The 26,835-nt window shown below is 33.9% G+C and overlaps 1 pseudogene across 1 annotated transcript in view; it reads left to right on the forward strand.

Moving 5' to 3' along the window:
• Positions 1–836: 836 nt before the first annotated feature.
• LOC145004934 (protein LIGHT-DEPENDENT SHORT HYPOCOTYLS 10 pseudogene) overlaps positions 837–26,835 on the forward strand; it is a 31,261-nt pseudogene continuing 5,262 nt past the window's right edge. The window contains exon 1 of the transcript XR_013662465.1: positions 837–1,588. The product of XR_013662465.1 is annotated as a protein LIGHT-DEPENDENT SHORT HYPOCOTYLS 10 pseudogene (transcript). The remainder of the gene's footprint in view (positions 1,589–26,835) is intronic.

Consider the following 26,835-nt stretch of genomic DNA (forward strand, 5'->3'; position numbering starts at 1 on the left):
AACTCTTATTCGTTAAGATGTATAACAAAAACACTATGTTATAGTACGAATATTTATTGGATGAAGAGGTGTGTACATACTTTTATTTATTTCATTTATTCACATCATCATCTTATTTTAACATAATATGTGTTCTTTATATATTAAGGGAAGTAGAATTATTGGTAATGTTGGAAATAAATTTGTCCTTATGTTTGACCATACTTACTTGTGGAAGGTTCAACTATCTAGCTATGTCCTCCATCCTATGGTAGTATCCAATGAAGGAAAGTAACAATCCTCATAAAATAAGTTTTGTTACAAAAACCAAGATTTCTATAAGTGTTCCAATGCGAAACCCAATATCGATAACTGTTTACAGTAACTCTGCTCTCCTTGAGGAAACAACCGTTGAAAGTCTATAAATTGATCTATGGGATTTTTTTTTTTTTTTTTTTTGGGGGGGGGGGGTTGTTTCCTGTACCTGTAAGTTAATTAAGATCACCAAGATCTGTTCTGGCGCTAATGATCCTCTTCGACACTCCTGTTGCACCGTTAAATGTTACTTGGGAGTCACACGGGTCCGTATTGAAATTTGTCTCATAGTTAATTCATATATAATATATGATGATGATGTTATTGTAAAATTTCCTCTGCATTACAGGATTTTACCCACCGACTATCGATCATGGAGACATCATACACACTGTTATCTATGATGCAAATAAAATGTCATGATAACTATGCAATATGCATACCCTACTTTCATATATTTTAATAGGTAGACTAGAATTAAAATTAAAGTAATGGTTAGTGCTTATAATGCCTTGGAGGAAGAAATTAAAATGAAAAAGATAAGAGGGAAAAAAGTTTCTCTAGAGGGACCCATGACATGTCTCCTCAATCGTAGACTCAATATGTGATCTTCATCTTTTTTTCTCTTCCTTCTCTACCCACTTTTATTTTACTATTATTCACATTGGATCATCCATTTTTCCCAAAAACATACAAGAATTTTCTCATCAAAACGCATCTTCATGTCAAGTAACATACCAAAAGATCCATCAGAAGGGTCCTCCCGATCTACAACCGTTGATCAGAGCCACCATCCTGCACCCTTAAGCCGTTATGAATCCCAAAAACGACGAGACTGGAACACTTTTGGGCAGTATCTAAAGAATCAAAGACCTCCTGTGTCTCTTTCGCAGTGCAACTTTAGCCATGTTCTGGAATTCCTTCGATACCTTGATCAATTTGGAAAAACTAAGGTTCATTTACATGGGTGTGTTTTCTTTGGGCAGCCTGAACCTCCTGCTCCTTGCACTTGCCCTCTCAGGCAGGCTTGGGGTAGTCTAGACGCGCTGATTGGGCGATTAAGAGCTGCCTATGAAGAGAACGGCGGCCCTCCAGAGAAAAATCCATTTGGAAATGGAGCAATTCGGGTTTATTTAAGAGAAGTGAAGGAGTGTCAAGCTAAGGCTAGGGGAATCCCATACAAGAAGAAGAAGAAGAGGAAAAGTCAAATAAAGGCCAATGAAGAAGTGAAGGCTTCCAGGCTACAGGCTACTTGAACTTTCTCCAATCTCGTTCGTTTTCACCACGCCAAATGGTAACTCTCTTTATAGTTTCATTACATATATATATGAAATATTTTCTAGTTACATGGTGACTACTCGGAACCAACTTTTATCTAAATAATTAGTTACATATATGAAATATTTTCAGTGAACCCTAAAAACACTTGAACCAAAAACCCTAATTTTGATGTTAAAACTTTTAAGGACACTCTATATAGCAGTAAACCCTCCAAAGTATAGACGAAGGCATCATCAAGTTCTCTCTCTCTCTCTCTCTCTCTCTCTCTCTCTCTCTCTCTCTCTCTCTCTCTCTCTCTCTCTCTCTCTCTCTCTCTCTCTCTCTCTCTCTCTCATCATGCAAAATACTGTTTACGAATGGTGTTTAAATTAATATTTCTGGTTCAAATGTCTACTTTATATTTTGTTTTGGCCCTTTTTGGATTCGCTAGGATTTTGTGCCCCCTATGGATGACCATGTTAATATAACCCATCCTTAAATCGGACTTAAATCATAGAGCTGTCTGATTGTTTGACATATTAATTAATTTGAAAAATCAGCATCCCTCCAACTTGAAAACAAATTTAAAAATAAAAAATTATGAAAACAAACAAAAACAAACGAAAGCCAGAAATTTCAGTCCTATAAAAATGAAATATTAATTAATATGCTATATATATTATCTAAAGAGTACTCGTCCACATCCATGCAACTAGGCAATGCTGTCATGTTATGCCTAACTCGTTCATTACACTACTTTGGATTGTAGTGAGACTCCTATCGGGTTTAAGAGTAGTCTTTGTGTTTATCATATTTTTAAAAGCATATCAATTAGAAGATTCCACAATAATTTACCTTGGCATGCGTTATATATTTTCCTAGCTCGTTCATAATACTACTAATTGATTAAGGTGTGTGTATTTTGATGTGGTGTGAACTTTATTCTTATCTGCATTCTCATCGATGGTTTACTTCATACAAAGTTACCAACTATTAACCAAATTCATTAGTTTTTACTTCAGAAATTGTTATGTTTGGTTAATAGGAATATGATGGACTTATCATGTAGCTTAGTTCAGGTGCCTGAGAACATTAAACATATACATATATAAATACGCATGCACTATTTAACAAGAAACTGAAGGCAAAGCAGATCAATTAATGCAAGGGCGTTCTCAGAACTTTTCTTCGTAGAATAACGGGACAATTAGTCGCTCACTCACTCTCACTCTCCCTCTCCCTCTCTATATATTCTATTATTCTGTCCTATCATCACTCATTCTTCTAGCATTATGGGTAGTTTCGTTGAAATCCTCTTGAAACTATTTTATGTTAGGCTCGATTTCTTAAATGTTAGGCGCAAGGGATCTAAAACTTATTTCTTGATGGAAAACGTTTACAATAGTACAAAATGAGATACCTCATGTAGCTTTAATATTTTGTTCTATTTCACAATGTTAATAATTTGATGATATAACCCTAAGGGATGGACATTAACGTTTCCTATTATACTAAAAGAAATGTGAAGCTTATCCAGGTTATTTATAGGCTTCATAAACTTCTCATCTTCCTTAGGCCGTGAGGTATGCTTCTCACGAACCCCATCCGGGGCTAGGTGGCACAACCATCACGGTTGTGCACACTAGCTCAGCCGTAACGACTGTGGTGTTGTGTGCCATACACTAGAGTAGCAACAGACCAAAAGTTTTAATGTGTATTTATTCTGATTAGCAACATATAATTTTAAACATTTTCCTACATTTCAAATAAAAATATACATATTATTCTACAAACTATTTCACAATATTTTTTCTTTCTCTACTAAACAAACTAAAATATATTCACATATGATTTTTTACTACCTACCACGACAATATCCACAACCATCAAACATCCAAACCAAACAACCTTCGGAGGAAAATGAAGAAACCACGAAGCTCATGCTTGGATCTCGGTGTCCGACGACTTCATAAATATAAGGAAAACCTTTTGGCAATCTTTTGAAACCACTACCACAATGATATGGGACAAGGAGTTTATAGGGATCTCGATGAACTTCGTCAAAATAGCATTATATGAGGTCAAAAATATCTGAGTTCAACTACATTAACAAGACACTCAAAACCGTAAATCCATATATGAGTAATGACTTCAAGGAAATTGATGCGACGCTGAGACAATACCAAGTATCCCAACTTAACCATCAACCATTTCCCTATATTAATGCTAGCTCATGGTTTGAGATTCACAATTCACCAAGATCATTTTGAAGATTAAAATTACTTTCATAATAAGTATATTTTTTAAAATTTAAATTAATGTTTCTTTTTTCTATGTTCGATTTTTTGTCTTTTGATTTTTGTTTTAATCTATGTAATGTTATGTATTAATGAAAATCTAGTGTTATATTTCATTCGATTAAATAAAAAATATATAATTTTCTTAACTAAAAACCAACAAATAAATTATTTTCATGATGTATAGTGGTGGGTATACCAATAAGTGCAAAGTTGTATGATAGTGGTGATGACTATACGCTTAGATGACAACAACTCTTTAGTGGTCAAGTTGTGTGTATACCTAAGCCTTAGAGGAAACAATCATCTACGTTTTTTGCACAGTCATCTTGAGGAGTTATAATTAAAGGGGGAGACGATAGACAAGGTTCAGTAAAATTGATAATAAATTAATCAGTCTCGAAAGGTTCTTTGTAAACCACAAGCTTCTTAAAACGTTGATGGGTATTGTAGCTTTCGTTCTCCTAAAATAAATTTTGGATAAGTGTCCATTTCCAAAAAATTAGGAGTTGATATTAGACCAATATCATTCAAGTTATTTAAATCCAGGCTTGAAGATAAATAGTTTGAGGGGTTAGAGAATGAGTTTTGGAACATCAATTTTAATCTATAGGAATTGGGATTACTTAGATAAGATGCTTAAACAGATGGTGTTCAGAGAAAATTGAGATTTTGGATGAGAGATTGTTTATGATCCGGTTACACTTCGGTTCTCATTAATGGCTCTTCCAATGAAGAGCTTAGACCTTCGACGGATTTAAGGCAAGGAAACCTTTCTCATTTCTTCTTTATATCATTAGATATTAGATTTGTATATTATACGAGTTAATTAAAAAAAATTGTATAAATCATTGTAATTAGATAGTGTAAACCCATGTAAATAGCACGTTACATTTAGCAAAATAATGAAGGAATAAATAGATTTACAATTGTCATTGGCATTGCCATTAATGAAAATAATGATGCGTGTTTATTTAAAAAAATTCTCAAAAATCCCAAATATTAACATGTGTCAAATTCAATGAGAATGAATTAGCAAAGAATGTTATTGAAGGCGTAAATATTGGCAATATGATGAAGTGATATAATAGAAATGTAATAAATATTTTGATTTTAATCACAAGGTGAACTAGTTCATTTACAATTATGGTTTATGATTAAATGATTTTAATTCATTCTAACTTCGCTATGTCAATTCAAAAATATGAATGACATAAACCTTAAACCCTAAATTGTATTGAAACTAGCTTAAGAAGCTCTTAATTAATAACATGTATTAATTAAATTCACAAGCTAAATAAGCATTTAGTTCATATATTTTAACAAACATTATGATTTAATAATCACCACGTCTAAACCCCCCCCCCCCCCCCCCCCCCCCCCCCAAAAACTTGAAAAAATCTTGCTAGTTTAGAGAACACAATCTTATGACAAAAAGTTAGGGTTGTAAACACCCACTTATGATTATTTGTCACTTGTTTGTTTATAAAATGAGTTACATAATCAATAAAAACAAATAACAACATTCATTTAAACATTTGAAATCAAAAGCTTAGTAAAAACATAAGAACAATGTAGAAGTTCAAAAGAATTTTGCATTCATGGAGTTAAACTGAAACCCATAAGAGATCTAAACATAACTACTTGTTCAAGGATTTTCACCCAATATTGATCATGGAAAAATTAGCCACATATAGTTTTAAGCAAGATCTAAATTATACCAAACATTCAACCGAAAAATTGCTAAGTTTGTATCCTTAAAAATGTCTTCAAAAAGCTCAAAATCACTAGAGAAAACTGCTTTAAAACTCTCTTATTCGATCTGAGAGAAAATCATATAACATACCACAAATAACTACCAAATGCAAAATGATGAAATTACCCTACTACACTTATAGAGACCGCATATAGCCTAATGCATTTACCTACATGGATCAAGTAGTACTAATGCACATGTTGACTTCAAATTTATGTTGCAACCTCTTGTCCCTTTCACTGAGATTAGATATGATTTCTTATTGTATCATTTATCTCTTTGCACCAACCATTTAACCTAAATTTTGACCCACCCTTATTCGATTATTTTATCACATTTCTTACCTTTTATTAGTCTAAGTGATTAAATTTTCAAGTCTAGTTCAATTTCATCCAAGAGATAGCTCATGTTTCATCCTTTTGCAAGCCATAGTTTTCTTTTCTTTTGTCTTCTCCTCTTATCCCAATTTGATACACAAGCTTATTAGAATCTCCCATATAGCTCGTGTCTTCTAAATAATATGTCATTAAGCACAAAACTAGAAAGTACCAAAGTAGTGGTAAATATATTACAAAAACACCTTAATACTTGGAATTCTAAAGCAATCTCAAGTGGATGTCATTTAATGATGATAAAATCTATTTTGGAAAGTCTTGGCCGTTATTAGTCTTCTTTCTTCATGCTTCTAGTTGACATTATTAAGAGATAAGAAGGTACTGGTGGGAACTTTTTAGGGAGATGATACTACCGAGCACTAGATTCCATGGCTTTACGATGAAGACAACTTGTTTTGGTTTGGGCGTTGGTGTAGTGAGGATTTGTTGAAACACCATTTCCCTAGGAATTTTTCTTTATATCTATAGGATAAATAGAGTGTTTCTAAGCATTATTCAAATGGAGAATATAGGTAGTATTGGAGAAAGGATTTTTTGTAAAGAGTCGAGAAGGAGTGGTCCTGCTAGCCTAACTTTTTTGGTTGGAACTCATATTGAAAGCGGTAAAGGAGATAGTTGGTGGTGGTTTTAGAAAATAATGTTGCATTTATGGTTCGATCTCTTAGAGTTTACATTGATGACAAGATAATGGTAAATGACAAGCCCAAGACTAAATGAAGTGGGTTCCTAGTAAAGCAGTGAAGTCGGTTCTTGATAACGTCTTATGCCTATTTTGTATGGAAGAGGTGGATGAACTAAATTATTTATTATTTTCATTTTCATTTATCAAGACTATTTTGTTAATATTAGGGAGATGGTGGTACCAAAATTAGGATGATGTTAGAAGTACTATGGAAGTAAAGACCTCCTTAGCCAAGTAAATTTGTCTAGGGTGCAAAGATGCCTTGGATGTTATCTTCATGATCTATCTCCTGGAGGTTATAAGGTTGTGTATTGAAGTGGTATTTAGAGGCAAGAAAGTGTGCAGGGAAAAGATGATTGATTGTACATTTACTGTTAGATCAAGGTTATATGTAAAACTAGTAATGTTGACTAGTTGTTGTGGTTAGTTATCCTGTATATGGTGATACACTCTTGGTAGTATTTTTTTTTTCTAACCTTTAGCTATATGTCTTTTATATTTTCATTTCTTAAAAAGACACATTAGTATAAATAGATTTTAAAAAAGATATATTTTATCGTGAACGATTAAAAAAAATTTATTGCCTCGTGATAATTTATATAAGAGATGTATAGATGTTGAAACCTTTTTATGTTCTATTTGTTCCAATACCATAAAAATGATTACTTTGGTGTTTCTATGGTGACACCAACTCTTTGGGATACATATATTATATAGTGAGGCTTAAAAATCCATAATTTTCTTCCATCGAAGATATTAGGTTCTCATTTTTCTTAGTTTCAACATCATAGTTTGGTTGGCACTTTTAATCGTGGTTTTTTGGATATGATATGATAACAAGATATAAAAAACCACACTGAGATTTCCTTTTTGATGTAGTGTTGTAACATCCATAAATTTCGATCCAATTTAAAACTTTATTAATCATTTAAAACCATTCGGTCATTACAATTTGTTTTTCAGAATAGTTTAAACATCAAAGTTCTCAGAAATCATAATCATCAATTGAGGAAGTGTACGGTTACGTCTTCGCCTTCCCGCGGTCATCCGCTGAACCTAAAACAATAAACTGAAATTGTAAGCTCGAAGGCTTAGTGAGTTACCCCCGAATTACCAACATCATTCAAATATAACCATATCAAATACAAATACAACATGCATAATGAGCCAACAGTCTGACTGGACCGAATCTCGGTCCTTAGTCTATCTGGACCGCTCCCCGAGCCATCGGCATGTCTGGATCGCCCTATTTGGGGCCTTTAGCCTATCCGGACCACTCGCTGGGCCTTCGGTCTGACTAGATTTTGCCTGGCCCGAGCCTGCATTCTACCTAGTCCGCCCAGGGTGTTTTGGCCTACTGCACACAGCAGTACCTGCCTCAACCCTTTCCCTCAAACCAATAAACATGTGCACATACATATAAACAATTAAGCATACAGATCTAACAGATCACTAATCATGGCAACCATCCTATACCCAGGATACCGATCTAACCAATCACTAACATAGCAACCATCTTATAACCAGGATACTGATATAACCGATCTCTAACATAGCAACCATCCTAACTACCAAGATGTAATCAATAACATATCATGCAATAAACCCAGATGCAAATCCGATAAGGGCCGAAATTGGTGCCTTAGACCCAGTTAATATAGTGAGGACAACTCACCTCGCACTGCGGATCTAAATTGAAGAATTGAACTCCTGAATCGCTACCTCACCAAAATCCCGAATAGCTGATCTCTCGACTCTCAAAGCTATCAATACCAAAATATCGCTTAGTTGAAAACAATAATCCTCCTTAGGGTAAAATGACCATTTTACCCCTAGTCCAACTTGGTCCATATCTAAGGCTCAAAATCATAATATAAACAGCCCAACACTGGATGGACTTCCCAAGCCCACTAGTGTCCCACTAATGGCCAAATTTGCTAAATTGGGCCCAATCCCTCTTATGGGCCTTACCTTAAGCCCAAAAATCTTCTTGGCCCACAATATCTAACTCATGATGGCCCACTAAGGCCCAAAAGACTAAAATCCCTCTACATGGCCCAAACCGAAGCCTAAAATCCATAAGGCCCATAACTGATGAGTATGTTAGGCGTACTCCTATGTATGCTAAGTGTACTAGCCAAATGCTGTGTACGCTTGGCATACCTGGTTGTACGCTCAGCGTACTCCCCTGATAAGTCATTTTCCCATTAAGTACTTAATACTCAGATTCAGGAGCTACAATCACAGATCCAAGTCCTTTCCAACATCTTAATCCATAAAGTCACTCACTTGGTGACTTTGCATGCCCCAAACAAGTCCAAACTCTAAAAATAATATTCTTCTTCCACGAAAGTGGTCTTAAATCTAGCATGAACCCATTAAGACCACCAAGATGAAAACTTTCTCTCTTGGGGAGTCATTTAGCACTAAGGGTGGCAACCCTTAGCCTAGAAGCCGGATTTGGACTAAAAAGCTTCAACCTTTGGACCAAAATGACTTCAAAACTAAACCCCACTAGATCTAAGCACTCATAGATAAAGTTTATACTTTATACCTCCAAGTGATATGAAATGGAACCCCAAACTCAGATCTACTACTTCCCCTTTGATCCACCACCTTGCAATACTCTTCAATTGCTTGGAAATGGCTTCACAATCACCAAAATTGCTCTTTAATGACCTCCAAAGTTCCAAGAACACTCAAGGGAGGGTTAAGGTTTTGTGGTGGATGTATGAAGATGAGAGGGAGGCTAATAATTGGGGTGTTATGTTCTTTATATAGTGGCATGCTCTAAAAATTAGGGTTTAGGGTCTCTGAGAGTATATTGGGCGTACCTCTCGTACGTTGGGCGTACTCCTCCCTAAACCCGCGATCATTTACTCCACTACGTTGGGCGTACACCAACTTACGATGGGTGTACCCAACCGGACACGTGCATGCTTCCCTTGCATGCATGGTACTTGCTTGCCAAACATTTCCATTAAGGACCATTTATACCAAAAGCTTTAAAGTGCTATAACTTCTTCATTCTAAGTCCGTTTCCGACGAGCTTTATATCCACGAAAAGGTGGCGAGAAGCCCTACGCTCCTGGCCACACACCCAAGCCTTAAACCTTTCGAATAAATCATGGGACCCTAAAAGACCGAATCGCTTATACCTTAGGCCTCCGAGACCGCCACAAAGTGCTTTTCAAAATGGGGTGTTACAAGTGTATTCATTTAGGTTGTGGGTAGGAATAAAGGGCATCAAGAAGATTTGTCGTTTTGATTGTTGTGCTAATATTTGACGATTTCTCTATTGCAATTTTATCTTGGTTTAAGTAACTTATGTCTAACTTTAAGTGAATTATTTTTGTTCAAAATCAATCCAATCCTAACTTAAGGTTGCATAGAACCAGAGTTTGTACTTCTTGGGTGTACGTTGGGCGCACTAGCTTCTTCGAGTAGTTTTATCATGAACAATATCTCAACTTCATCTTGATTCTTATTTGAAAGAGACATTCATATTATAAAATATGTGATTATGATATATATATTACTAAAATGACTATTTTGTACTAAGCTTGGCCCTTATATGTAAGGAATAGAGAACAAGAATGTCAAAACTCACTCTTGACTTTATTGAAGAAACATAACTCATAAAAACTTTAATCTCTCTATTCTGAATACAGGATCCTATCTCATTATATACTAAACATAACAAAATAGAATATAACTAGGATTTTTTATCTACACTTTCCTAATACGCGTTCCTTATTGCTCAAGGAAGTAAGGAGTACTTGGACAAGACTCCAAGACTTGTGATCTGGACCAAACACGCATAACTTGCCACATTGGACTAAGATATTTACCAACACTCGATAGATGTGTCTATCCAAACTTGGGAAATAAAAGTACCACATATGGTCTTTTATTGTGTAAGAAGGAAAAGTGTATAAAATGTAAGAACTGATCTTCCTTCATATAGCTACTCATCACCCCCAAATTTCCATATTATCCTTTTTTTAATAATATACAAAGGAAACTAGATTATAATTTTAGAATACTAATATGCATCGTTAATAATGAAAGGGCCAACGAAATAAGATTTTATAGAAACTCCAGAGGTTGATCAGTTGTAGTGAATTTTGTCATGTTAGCATCATAGGTTGTACTTGATCAAGTGAAACCTATGAAAGCTTAAAGCATGATAACACAAATTCATTTGTTAAAATATCTACAAGAACTCACTAAAAAGTCTCAAAATGAGTAAAGCATTTAGAATTATCATAAACAATTTAGATATAGGTGGATTAGAGGATATCTAGGATTTAGTTCACATATTGAAAAGTTGATTCCAAATATTAGAATGACTTGAAGGTTGATTTATAAAGTTTAGAAGAGTTTGTAGTAATCATATTACTATAATCTCTTATATGTTTTATTTCACATGTCATCAAGTTATATTGTAAGTTCATAGGGGTACTAAAACTATCTAAATAACAAAAAAAGGGTTGCATACTAAAGTTAATCCATGAGAGGGTTTAGCTTAGGGAAAGCTTAAAACAACAAACTATTTGCATGTACAGTTTAGGGAGTGGGAGGATTTATAATTGTATCAATTTAACTTTATTGGAAAGAACATTGAGCTCGGGTAAACTTCTTATTAGAATAGGTTTTGGCTCTTAAAGCATTAACTTTTAAAGGAAGGTGCCAAATTACAAGGCAATCCTTACAATATGGTTGAGTCATATGTTAATGTGTTATAGCGTTATACCTCATTAGTATCAAGATTCAAATTCATAACATATTTTGCTAACATTTCTCCTCTTTTAAGATGTGTTGTTTCACCTTCGGGTCCTTAGGAGCAAATGATGAGACATGATTTCCTTATTTATTTTTTCTAGGAGTATTGGTAATATATGTAGTGATGGCTAAAGGGAAAGGATTTCTTTTCTTCTAGTCATAGTTTTTTTATGCCTTAGTCCCATATGATGAAAAAGTCGCATATAGGAAGTCACACACAATTATTAACTAAGACAACTGTTAATTGTCATAGAGATGATATCACCAAAATAGAATTAGTTACCCATTATGAAAGATAATATAAAATATATTTATGTGTATGATAGTGGTTCCTCTATTATATGGATTTCCTTATGGATCATCATGGAATTGTCTTACGTTTACTAGATGTGAGTTGGCCTCTACCAGCCCAAATGTACTCATAGAATGACTAAGATGCTTCATTATTTGAATATAAAGTAACTCATGATCCAACCATTTTCTAAAACTTATTAAGCTAGCTAATCCACTCAACATGGCCACTAACTCAAAATCGCAAGAGATAGGTCATTCGAGTTGACTAGGTACACACTAACTATGTATTGCTGATTGACGGTCCAAACTGAGAAAAAGTCAATTTGTCCCTACATATTGTTGGAATCCTCAGTCGATGAGGACTTGAGACCAAGCAATCTAAGTTATGGAAAATTTAGTTTATGGTAAGTTGGTTATAAGTTTCCTAGTCTAATACAAATTAGTTTGTTAGGCAATATATACATGTTCATAATCGAGTTTTATGATTATAAGAATAGATTGTAAAAATGTCGGTTTTGAGTTAGTTTCCAATTAATCAAAGAGTGAACTTTTGGTTATTTTTGTTTTGCAATCTTGTTTTCTAAACCTTAATTGGTATCAGAGAGAGGTGAAGACAGTGCTAGTTTAAGAGTCGGTTTCATGGAAAGTATATCCTTTCGTTGTGGGGTAGACACAACATGAATCGGGTTTCGTTAAATCCTTTAACTTATTATAAAATACGCGTTTAATTCTTGTATTCTAAATGGATTTCTAGTTTTGAATAAGTTAAAGGATTTAATTTTCTGATTTTTACAAAAAGTTATTTTTTAAAGAAAAGAAAATATAGAAACCATAATATAATAATATAGATATTAAGTAATTAAGTAACAAAAATTAATAATAGTAACTAATAATAATAGAGATATTAAAAAAAGTTATATAAGCTAATTGGTTAGACAAGATTCCAAAATCAAATAATAAAAACCCTCATGGTTTTTTTTAGCACCATATGATTTTATTGAGTATTCCATAGTATTGGACCCATAGTGTTTGTATTTCTTTTATTAATTAATCTATATATAAACTAAGTAATAAATATACTTTTATACTTTTATGTGTTTTGTATATCCTACCACTTTTATTTTAATTATATTTCATTGACCCTGTAACTATATTTTGGTTTAAATGTTTTTATTTCTTTACAGATTAAGTATTTCTATGAAATATTTGATTGTCAATTATAAAATACAATTTTATAAAAATTATATAAATTTTTTCAAAGTTTTTATTTATATTTTTATAACTATAACCCAATAACTTTTCGTATTTTATGTATATAAATAAATATCTAAAATAGTTGAATTTATATTTTTATATTAAAAATGATTTGTATTTAATAAAAAATAAGTAGTTGAATGAAATACTTTTTATGTATTACTTTAAACAAAGGACAATTCTACCACAACGGTAGAATTGAAGGTCATTCTTTTTGGTGGACATATACTTCTTTTTATGAATTTGCTTGTTTTCTGAATTTCTATTTTTTCATTCTCTTTATCGTGACTATATCTACCAGCGGACCCCAGACACAGGAATCAGGATAACTTCCTGGGTTTATAACCTTCTCATTTTGTGGAGAAGAATTAAGATATGTACAGCAGACATGTTTTATTAACACCACTACTAGAAGCATCCACATCAGAGTCCACGAAGCAGTGTTGTAGTACTGCTTACTCATTTAAGTGTATGGAGAGTACAGTAAATGCTGCTGAGAATAGGAGATCATGTCCTCCTTGATGAGAAGGGTTTAATTTATTTATTTTTTAACAATTACACTAAGCGTAGTAGGAGGTTGCTATATAGCGAGAGAAAGACAAACATTTTTTTCAAGAAGAGGAAAGCGATGGAAGGAAGGGTGTAGGTGCAATAGGACATGTGAAAAATATCATTAAGTGAGGATGGTTGGAATATTAAATAGAATGGTGTCAGGATGATAATTTAGGGCCAATTATGATGGTCAAGGGAACACTACATACTGTTTGGAGGATATAATAGCATCATAGAAGAGGGTGTACGTACTCTAGAGGCTAGAGCCCATTGCACCTTGCGTTTCCAAATTCTAACACTTGAATTGCTTTTCTTGTACGACACTTTGACAGGAGAACCCAAGCCACTATTTTTGTCCTAACTACACAGCGTAAATTCAAGTAAAATTAAGATCCTTTTAATAGAATGAATTAAAATGCATCATATATTAGTACTTATCATTTGTCATTTCTTGATTCAAGAAACCATGTTCAAGTGGGGCATATACATAATTCACAAATATCCCTTAGGGTAGGAAACCATGTTCAAGTGGGGACATATACAAATATACAATTATACATAATTCACAAATATCCCTCAGGGTGAGAATTTTAGGCTGTACTCGGAACAATAAATTTTGATTTTCATCTCCAACTTCTCTGTGCATATATAATACGACGAGTCTTGTTCATTGGCTTGGGGTGTTTAATTTTTATCACTTTTTAGTAGTACGTAACATCTCCATCAATGCCTCAGTTATATATCTTCTACCATTTGCTTCAATACTTTTGGCACAACACTAAGATGTTTTTTACAGTATTCTATATATAGGTTTGTGTTGACTGAAATTTAACCCTGTGACCCGACATGCAATCCCCTTAGATCATGTATTTGTCCTTGTTCATGTTCTATTTTCAGTCACACGTGCATACACGCATGATATAACACATATACGTCAGGGTTTATTTGCCAAATATTCATAGTTCACAATTACAACAGAGTGTTTCATCGACCAAAACATGCATGGAGGTTGTCAATATATAGGAGTAACATTCTGGTATCTGATCTGTTTCATCTGAGTCCCTCTAAAAATTTCCGCTGTTTTAGCCAATGTCATCCAACTATATAGTGTGTAGTTAAAATACATTAGTTTTTCAAAGATGGGTAATTTATCTATATCAGGTCTATATATTTATCATATTACCTGACTTTTAATCGTGTTTTTCGTTAAGAGACGACAACTATGCATGATATGTTAATTAAGTATTAATTCAAAACTATAAACGGTTGTTTAGAAACATCAACAATTATCTTTTAGGTTTAAGAGACAATGGTACGTGTTGACTCTTGAGCGGTCTTTTCTTTGAAACGATGAGAACACATGCCATGTTATTGACAAGTCTCAAAGCTATAATCAGTCATTTTGAAGACACATTAAAACTAGCTAATATTACAAAACTTGGAAAGGCAGGTTTAAACAGTTGTTAATTTCCTATATACTTTTGTATGATTATTCTTATCCTCGGTGCGTTTGAAATTAAAAAGAAATTGTATGCCAGTCTTTTCGTTTTATAATCAACTTGTCCCCTTACTTTTAAAAATAGACAAGAAAATCGAAAGGCTATATAAAAAAGGTAAAAAGGTTATATTACTTTTTGCATGGGAATCCAACTACTTACAGCGCCGATTCAGAAACTTTTTAACGACATTCAAGTCCTATCGTTGCTTTTGTTTAAAAAATAGATGGAAATTTTCTAGCCTTAAATATTGATTCGTGTTGCAACTGATGTATTTTCAAGTAATTAATTATTTGTGTGATACTTGATTATTTCTCTATATAATTAACAGTTATTGATATTTATAGAATCAAATGGTTGCCAAATTACCTTTTACATAGAAACTTAGAAAGCATTATTTACATTTTACACCAAAAGCAGGTCATTGGAACGCAAAAACCAAATTGTTTGCCATTTTGGGATACATGTAATATATTGTAACAATTCATGAAGAAAGTACAATTGATATTTCATGGCATTAAAGGTATAGAACCAAAAGGGTGAAAATCATTTTTTTATGAAGACATTAGCAAATCAAATATCACAAAAGATGATATTCATATATGATTTACCTGCTGCAAACATCTATCAAAATGAAAAAGGATATTTGAAATATTATGTTAAAAAGGATCATTTGTTACCTAAATTTATTCTGTTACCGTGTTACTATTTAAATTCTTATTAAAATTTCAAATTTGCACTTCTATCTTTCCCGATTAGTTCAAGAATGTTTTTATAATAAATTATATATATATATATATATATATATATATATATATATATATATATATATATATATATATATATATATATATATATATATATATATATATTGTAAAAAAATGTGTATTTTTTTAAATTTCTAAAATTATAATTACATTTGTAAGGAATATATATTGTGAAATATATGCTTTCAAGAATGCATCTAGTCAAATATGTATAATTTTTTTCTTTTAAAAATTTTTTTTAGAACAAAACTAAAATTAATATGTTATTTTTGAACTAACTTTGAAGAATAGACGTGCAAATATGAAATTCTAGCAATAATTATATGTAACATATGATTATATATATATATATATATATATATATATATATATATATATATATATATATATATATATATATATATATATATATATATATATATATATATATATACTACGATTAAATATACATATCAACTAACAACTAACCGAATTTTATTCAATGAGTGTTCAGGATTGTTTATTTAAAATATTTTACATTTGTTTCTTTTAATGTGTTTATTACTTCATCCGATGTCAAAATAGAGTTTAATATTTGCTATCAAAAAGTTATATGTTGTTGAGTTATTTTTTTGTATAACAAAAAAACTGCTTAAGCGTATAAGGAAGAAGTAACTTATGACAAATTTCTTATTTAAATTGATAAATGATTTTAATAAACACGTATCCAAACACTTAAAATAACTATCGGTATCAAACTGTAATAAGCCACTAAGTTCAAATAAATAAGTAATCCCAAACACCCTTCGATCAACTAAAAAGCAAATTACATAATTGAAATACGGTTTTTAACCAAACAACATGAAATTTTACTTATAGATGTCAATAAAGAATACAAAGCTATCATAAAAATTAATCATGTTGGATATAATCAAAACCCAAACATGCATGCCAACCCTTAATTTTCTTAGTGGATCCATAAGTTTAGGTATCATCTAAACACCAGTTGTAAAGTTCTTAAAATCATAATGAACATTTTCAAATTTTTTGGAATTAAAAGTCATTTTCATAACATCATCAAAATATTTGTTCCACAACATAAATCCAAATCTGAGTATCTCCTCAAAACATTTCGCAAATTATGAAGACAGTTGATGAGTGTGTACAGTTACGCCTTTGTTTTTCCTCGATCTTCTGAAGCACCTAAAACATTTATATCCACAACTGCAAACCAAAGCTTAGTGTGTTCCACAAAATACATCACACAACAACACACAAACAATACATGCACACAATAGCCTTCAGCGCAAGGCTGGTCCGCCCCTTTGGCCTACAACATCAAGTTGGCCCGCCCCTTTTAGCCTACATCATTAAGCTGACCCGGCCAAATATCTTGGCTTTCAGCATACAGTTGGTATGCCCTTAACCCACCCATAATATATTCACACACACACACACACACACACACACACACACACACACATATATATATATATATATATATATATAAACAAACAAGCATCGGACAAGCAGCCACAAGTAATTATGAAACAAATATACCTTGTTAACAATTCACTACAATATACTAACATCATGTCATAAAAAGGATATATATTGTACTACAAAATATAGTAAAAAGACTCATCTTATAGATAGTCAAACAATCACCAGAGCGCGCGGAATGTAAAGGCTGAAACAATAACTACCTAAATATATAATCAAAAGTCAAACCTCAACTTATCGCCTAAAACCCTAAACTTTGACCCTAGGTCAAACTTGATGAAAAACTCAACAATGTCAATTTCTAGTAGAAAAGCGCGTCATGCCCTCTTCGAGGTGCCCAACTCCCACAAAAGGACAAAAGAATCGATATTTCTTGGACAAAACAAGCTTGTACTAGAAACCCTAAAAAGTATGATGTGTTGGGAAGGAGCGCTGCATGCTCAGGCTTATTCTAAAGGATAAAATTAACTTAATCCATTAAATCAATTCTTCGAATTTCCATATTTGGACCTTTACCAGTTCCTAATGGATAAAGTTTCCAACTTTATCTATTAAAACACTCCAAATAATCAAGATCTAAACTTTCAACCTCTATATAAGTTGAAAAGCCACCACAACTTGCATGACTAAGAGATTAAACACCAAATACTAACTTTCCAGGTCTAAATTATCCAAAGAACAACTATTAATGCTCAAAAGGAGCTGGAGTCATCACAACTCTAAACTCGCCACTAAAATAGGACCAAAAAGCATAATAATGGACAAATAACAAGATTAACTAAATTAGGAGTAAAGGTAAAGCTTCTTATTCACAATGGTCTAGAAAAGGTGTGAAATTGATGAATCTAATCTTATTCTTCACTTCAATGCTCCAAAAGAAAACTTGAACTTCAAGCTTCAAACACCAAACAATGAAAGATAAGATCTTTAAGGTAGATTCAAGCTCAAATATGAAAGAGAAAGGGCTATTGTTTCTAGAAACTCATTCAAGGGTGATGAGGGTTGTAAATGATCAAGCCTAGAGCTTAAGTAGTTTTAAATAGCAAAAAAACTTTAAAAAATATATCAAGCCCATGGGTCAAGGGGCCCGTGCTCCATTAAAAAGCAATTTGTACCTACTGAGCCATAGCATGCACAATTCAAAAGTCACGTCTCAATTCACCCAACGTCACACAAATTAAACCTAAATTAAAAATACATACTGGGAATATGATGTTACAATTCTCCATTACTTGAATTAGATTTCATCCACGAAATTCGTAGCAATGAACAAGTATGGGTATGGTACGCGTATTTCCTTCTCGGGATCCTAAGACCACTTAGAACTCCTCCGTTGCTGCCAACATGCAATTAAGCCTTCACTATCGTCACCTCCTTGTTGTGCAAAACATTTTTTGTCTTCCTATCTAATATGGTTATCGGTCTCTCCATATAGTTTGGATACTCATCAACCTAAATGTCATCTAACGACACCACTGTTGAATGGTAAGCTGAACACTTTTGCAGCTGCGAGAAATAGACACTGTTATGAATCCTTCGAAGCTCCTCTGGTAGATCCAATCGATATGTTAGCTTACCTACCCTACCAATCACTCAGAATGGTCCAATGAATCTGGAGGCCACCTTGCCTCGCTTTCTGAAATAAATAACACCCTTCCAGGGTGACACCTTCAGTAGTATCATATCCCCGACCCGAAACTTCAACTCCTAACAACGTTTGTCTATATAACTCTTCTGTCGACTTTATGTTATCTGAAACCTCTGTCTAACATGTTGATTAAGTGTTGTCATCTTAAGCACCACCTATGTGCTAACCATAACCCTCTGCCTAAATTTTCCCCAATAAATCGGGGTCCGATATTTCCTCTCATATAGAAGCTTGAAGGGAGGCACTCAAATGCTGGAATAGTAGCTTTTGTTATACGATAACTCTGGAAAAGGAAGATAGGTATCCCAATCCCACTAAAGTCGATAAGTTGTACTAAAGTATAATTGAGTGTCTAAATCATCATAGAACCTCTTCCAAAATATGGATGTAAATCAAACATATTGATATGAAACTATAGAAGTCGATATATTGTAACAAGAATCCACATCTCGAACATATATGTCAGCCAATATCTTGGCCGACGAGATCTCTTGGAGAGGAAGGAAGTGTATAATCTTGGTTAAACGGTCTAAGATAACCCAAATAGTACCAAAACCCCTAACAATTTTTGGTAGCATCATGATGAAATCCATGATAATCTGCTCTCATTTTTATAATGTGGTGTACAAAGGCTACAACTTGCCATGAGGGTGCTGACGCTCAGTCTTGACTTTCTGATAAGTCAAACATCACTCCACATACCAAGTTATATATATCTTCATACACGACCACCAATACTTGTTCCTTAGATCATGGTACATCTTCATCGTGCCCGAATAGATCAAAAACTTCGATTTGTGAGCCTCTTCCATCAATGTCTGTTGGGCCCCATCCAAATAAGGTACCCAAATCCTACCCTGCAGAATCAATAGCCCTTGACTGTTAATGTTAAATGAAGAAACCTGACCAACCACCCTTTCACTCTTCTGGCTCTCTTCCATAAGTTCCTCAATTTATGCTTCCTTAATCGCATCCAAAATCGGAGTTACAATGGTGATACTCACATAAAGCTCTCGAATCAATGCACTAGCCGTCTTGAGACTCAAAGCATCGGCCACCATGTTGGCCATCCCTAGATGGTATAAAGTCTTATGGTTGTAATTATTCACCATGTCCAACCATATATGTTGTCTCATATTCATATTTGATTGGACCCATAAAGATCATTTCGCCAAATCTTGTGGGAAAAGGCCATCTCCCCTAGCTGATCACCAGTAGGATATTTAGCCTCATGAGGCGTCAGCTTCCTAGAATCATAAGAAATCACTCTACAACATTGCATAAGTACCGCTACTATTCCCAGAATCGAAGTGTCACAATATACCACCAAATCCTCAACAACCTCTGGAAAGGTCAACACTGGAGCCTCACAGAATCCTCCAAAATCTCAAATTTTTCCTGTTGCTCAGGCTCCTACTGGAAAACAATACTCTTCCTGTAATAACTAGATAAACCAAGGAAAATTCAAAAATCAGTTGGACACTTCGGAACTTCCCACTACATCACTACCTTAACCTTGGTCGGATTGAACAAAATTTCATATTGATTGACGAGGTGTCCCAAAAACAGAACCTTGCACAACCAAAACTTGCACTTGAAGAATTTAGCATACAACCTCTCCATCCTCAAAACCTCAATAATCTGCCAAATGTGCTCCTAATGCTGCTCCTTGGTCTTAGAATATACAAAATACCAGCGATAAACACGATAACTAAGTGATCAAGCATTGGTCTACACACCTAGTTCCTCAAATTCATTACCATTGTTGTAGCATTAGCGAGCCCAAATGGCATCAACATGTACTTGTAATGAGCATAACAAGTCTAAAAAGTTGTCTTCCTCTTTAACATTCAACTAATAAAAACCCGACCTCAGATCAGTCTTGTAAAACCAAGACGCACCCTATAGAAAATCAAGAAGATTATCATTTCTTGGAATTAGATAATGATTCCTCTGTGTTAGCTTGTTCAAATCCTTGTAGCCTATGCACATCCGATGAAAATTGTCCTTCTTCTTGACAAACATGATCGGCGGTCCAGTGCGAACTGGTCAGTCAAATAAACTCTTTGCCTAAAAGCTCTTGAAGTTAAGAGGACACCTCCTTCATCCAAGGTGGTGCAAAGTGATATGGAGCCTTTGCAATCGGGGCTGCACTGGGGATCAAATTGATCCTAAACTCAACCTGCCTCTCCAGAGGCACACTGAGAAAATCCTTTTCGAAAACATCAGGAAACTCGCAAACCACTATTACATCGGATGAAGAATACTTCTTCTCTTCTCGAGCATTAGCTATATAAACCATACATCCTATACAACCATGTTGATAGTACCTCCTAGTTATCGCAAGAGAGTAGAAAGTCGAACCCAGTCTAGTACATTCATGTTAGATGGTCAACTCTCTCCTACTTAGGGTACAAACTATCACTAATTGTCACTCGCAATCAATTAGAGCCCCAAATCAGTTCTCGCAATCAAAAACCATGATCACACAAACATCCCTTATAGGAATAGGAACCAGTTCAATTAGATAATGCTCCCTAAATATTTCTAAAACACAGTCGCAAGAAACACTCAAATGGAAACTGTATGTTCTTCAGAGATGGAAACTCGCAACGAAAACTTCAACTTCCCAAGAACTACATCAAAGATCCTATTTAATGACAATGATACAAACAACCGAATCACATTCGAGTCAAATAAAACTAAAAAATAAATGAATTCACATAAAATGTACCTAAGCAAAAACATAAACATAAACATGAATATGATAACTTAACATGAAAATAAATAGACACATACTAGTAAGGACATCAGGCGCCGCCCTGGCCTCCTCCATTGTCAGCTGATAAGCACGACCCCTAGCATTCGTGGGCTTAACTCTCCCATGGCGACTGGCCATTATCAACAATGTTGTTGGAAACGGTGCATACACCGGTCTTATGGAAAGCAATGGATAATTGGTCGTCACATGGACCATCTAATCATAATAGTAGCATATTCACATACTCTGGTGTAAATCTCTCGCATAATGGCTATCCTTGCCATACCTGTGGCACCTAGTCTCAACCCGAAAAGACCCCTTATGAACCTTTCCCCACTTGCTGCAAGTGCGGACCTTCTGACCTCCTGATCGAGAATCAACGAGATTGAACCACTTACCTGTAGGCTATATCTGAACTAGGATATGTATATTCTCCTTCCTCTGAGTCTCTAGCTCTATCTCCCTCGTCTGGGCATGCTACTATAGCTTTGCTAAGTTTCGTTATTGGGTGTTCGCTATGAACCCATTGATATCAATCTTAAGCATGCGTAAATATTAGGACATCTGCACCTGCTTCAAGATCTCATACTCAAGACAAAATATGGTACTCTCGATAAACATCTTAGTGATCTTCTTCACCGACTCTATCGTCTACTTGAGCGATAGATACTCTTACGCTAACCGCTATCTCCACCAGTAGGCATACTCTGTCTTGGGAATCACTGAGAATTGATCCAAAGTCAATAGTGTGCTCCCTCCATAAGAGAAAAGGATTGAGTTGTAGACTTCCATCAATCCTTTTCTCCAAAGAGAAGAAGGTTCAATGCAAATGTGACCTTCATGTTCTTCAGACAATAACATGTATAGAAATGCCCCTCCACATCAAAGATCCACCTCATAGCAATAATTGAGTCCTTGACCCCGTCAAACCCTAGTGGTTTTGTGTTACCGAACTCCTTGTATTGCATCGATCTACCCGTCTGTGGTCCTATTGTAGAGATAAATACAGTGGTCGTGGAAGCATCAATGACATCAACATAACGCTCATGAAATATAGCTATCGGTTTGGTCTTGATAGACCCAAACATCTCTGGTATCGCCTCTCTAATGATCGAAGTCACCTCAGTGACAATCAACTCGTAAATCTTTACATCACTCATTATTAGCCCTTCCTAGCCACTAGTGCCCGAACCTAAACCTCAAGTTATCACGATCTTGAAAATATATAAAGGAGAGAAATCAACAATTAGGTTATTCCTAAAACACTATTTACTCATATACCACTTCCTTAGAATTATTTGACATATCCTGACACTCATACGGATCCTATGCTTCTAGTAGAATGGGCCCAAGCTACCTTCCGAACATATATCTATTTGTCTCTGAAATCATCTCAAGGATTCTAATTCACTGCACTTACTACTACTAAGTGTACTAACACACACACGCCCCTATACACTCCAAAGAGTCACCCACTAACTTCCTATTTTCTCATCCTAGGATTCTCCTAAATCATGACCTCGTTCCACAAGAAGCATCCACATTTATTGTTGGCCATCTTGTCTAAGTAAGTCGTACGTAATACAAGATCCAATCGACAGTCGAATAAATGATTCTACCTTAAGCCTATAACCAAACAAGGTACATGAAGTAAGACTAAATCAAGTATTCTAAGGCTATTAAATCCTAATTATGCATAACCATGAAGCATATACTTAACCACTAACAATAATATTCAGAGTTTCAACCAGCACAACCAATCAATCCCTTAGGCTATCCGGCACCACAATAATCAGAAAAAATTATCATGTAATTTCTTAGTATCCTTAACATATTCACTAGCATGCAGTTCTAGCAATTTATATATCAACAAATATACATATAAAAATAATGAATATTTCGAGGATTGCTTTCCATTGAGCTCTGGCTGACTGTATACACCACATATTCTTCCTCATTTTAAATTTATCCTTTAAAATAGTTATAGAATTTTTCCAAATCCTTAACTTGAGTTGGAAATCATACAAACGTTTATCCAAAATCCTCAAACTGAGGCGGGCTCTTATACGGACTTTTAATGTTCCAAAAACCATAGTGAAGTTTTTCAAAATTTAAGGGAATTAAAATTCATTTTCATAAAGTCAAACATCATCAAAATATTTGTTCCACAGTAGAAATCCAAAATTAGAGCATCTCATGAAACATTTCTCAAAATTCTAAAGAGGGTTGAAGGGTATGTATAGTCACACCTTTCATTTTCCACAATCCTTAGAAGCACCTGAATCATTTAAACCCAAATCCATAAGCTAAAGCTTAGTGAGTTCCCTACAATACCCCAAACAACAAGACACATACAATGCATGCATACAATGACCTATAACGTAAGGATGGTCCAGCCCTTTGGCCTACAACATTATGTTGGTCCACCCTATTATCTTGGCCTTCAGCACATAGTTTCTTCTCCCTCAACCCACCCACAACATGTCGATATATATATATATATATATATATATATATATATATATATATATATATATATGTATATGTATATATATATATATATATATATACACACACACACACATACAGACACATACAAGACAAGTAGCCACATGTAATTATCAACCAAATATACCTACCTAATTGATTACTACAACATGCTAACATCGTATCATATAGAGGATTCATATTGTAGTACAAAATAGAGTGAGGAGACTCACCTTACAAATAGTCAGACAATCATCACAACACACGGATTGTGAAGGCTGGTACAACAACCAACTAAGTCAAAATTCAAAACTCAGCTTATAACCTAAAACTTGTAATGTGACAATTTTCATAAGGAAATTAATATTTTTAAAAGAAAACATCACAATCAAAAATTCATTTATTTATAACTGTTTTTTATTCATAATAAAAACCATTGTTTGATAATCAAAAGTTAACTTATTCAAATCAGAGTATAAAATAGAACACGCAGAAAAACCACAACATGATGTCGATACGCATGTATAGTTAAGACTTTCCCTTCTAACGATCTGAAGAAGTAACTGAAATCATTTTTAAACAACTGTGTAGGCACGAAACTTAGCGAGTTCCCCAAGATACAATATATCACATTGGATATACATGCATACAAAATAATGGTTATGACCTCATGCCATTCTACCAATAACATGTGTATCTGGATTCATAGCTTGTCGTCATCCAATCGTCAACACGAGTCTATAGGCTCACAACTATCATCGTTTTGTTGTCAATTCCTCTTACAAACATATAGTTGAACTAAAAACTATTCATATAATAATTTTTGTATCTAGACTCAACGCATCTCACCATTCCATCATCAACACGAATCTATAGGCTCACAACTTGTGTTCGTTTCACCGCCAACTCTTCATGTATACATATGAATGACTCATAAGACCAAACAACCTATAATCTCTATAATACAGAGATTATACTATTCCATACATGTAACTCTACTCTAGCAGTTCTTATATCATATTATACATGGATATATATATATATATATATATATATATATATATATATATATATATATATATATATACACATACATACATACATACATACATAGTATAGTGAAATAAGTCGCCTAGACAATTATTCGGGTGACTATCAGCTATCTAACCGGCGATGCAACTGGAAGATAATGCATTTAAAAATTATTAACCTATAATACCATAATTTATTAATATCTATGATATTCTAGTAAAAGTTAGATTCTTTAGTTATCTCAATGAATACTTCAAATTCTAATTGATAAGGAATGAACAGATAAGATCATAGTGGAGGTAGGATTCATTTAGTATATAAAGTATACTATTTGGAAAATCCACTATAAATATCTCACTAGTTCTAGCGTAGACATCACTCCTGTAAGTAGATTAATCAATATTATAACTGAAATTACTCATAATTCTTATTTATAGGTCCATAATAATGACTATGAACATAAATAGAAGTTACACTTTAAACGTAGTAAGTATAACTCAAATTACAGGTTTTCTAATGAAAAGTCGAAAATTCGTGAGGATAACTTCAACACCAAATACTTCATTTCATCGGGCCTTCCAGCTCCATAACGCTTCAGTAAATGTTCGAGAGTTAGATAGTTGGGTCTCGGGGTTCGGGAGAGATTTGAGAGAAAAATATTTAAAGGAATGAGCAAGGAATGAGGGAGTGCTTGGCTACATATTTATAGTCATTCTATTGGAGGGTGTGTCGCGCTGTTCTCCTAGGCATGTCATACCTTGACGTAGGGAGCAAGGGTTTGTTTCTGGCAAGACATGTGTCGCAATGTGGTTTGTGTTGCGTCATCTTTAGTAGGTAAATGTCATAATCCTCAAAAAATCATATCTTTCGCATACGAGCTCCGTTTTTGACATTCTTTATGTCCCCAATTTCTTATTAATGATACAACTTTCATACAGACTTCGTCAGCTACTTTGAATTCTATTTTTATTTTATAGTCTATAAGAGTTACATTGTATAAGTCATTGTGAAATTCATAACTATTTCATATGAGATCCGTTCTCAATGTTCTGTATATCGCCAGATTCATATTTACGAGGACATTAACTTTCATTTACATTGTTTTGGCTAATAATCATCCAATTTTCATTTCGATATCTATCGCATTCTACTATATTTTGTTGATGCGAGACTTTGTAATATCGTAACTTCCCCATACGAACTAAGATTTAGGATTTCTTTATATTCAAGGTTTCGTATTGATGTTTACTACCACTTTCATGATGATTACTTTGGCTAAAATGTAATATACTTATACTTCGAATTTTATAAACAAATGTTTATATTAAATTCTATTACAAATTGAAAATGGAGTGTTAAAGCTCTCTCCCACTTACAATGTTTTGTCTATGAAATCCTACTCCTAGTGCACCTTAAAATAATTCCTAAACACCATATTATTAGCGTTCCCGATGTCAACTCGGGATCTAGCCAAAGTTGTTGCATCAGTTTACCCTATGTACTTATTTAACTGTAGAACTTTATTTTATACCTTAGACCTATCTACCAACTCCTTGAGAAGTCTCTCAAAACAAGGAACTAGTCGGTTTAAAC

Source organism: Lactuca saligna, chromosome 7, assembly GCF_052625555.1.
Source record: "Lactuca saligna cultivar CGN05327 chromosome 7, ASM5262555v1, whole genome shotgun sequence".
In the NCBI taxonomy this organism is placed as follows: Eukaryota; Viridiplantae; Streptophyta; class Magnoliopsida; order Asterales; family Asteraceae; genus Lactuca; species Lactuca saligna.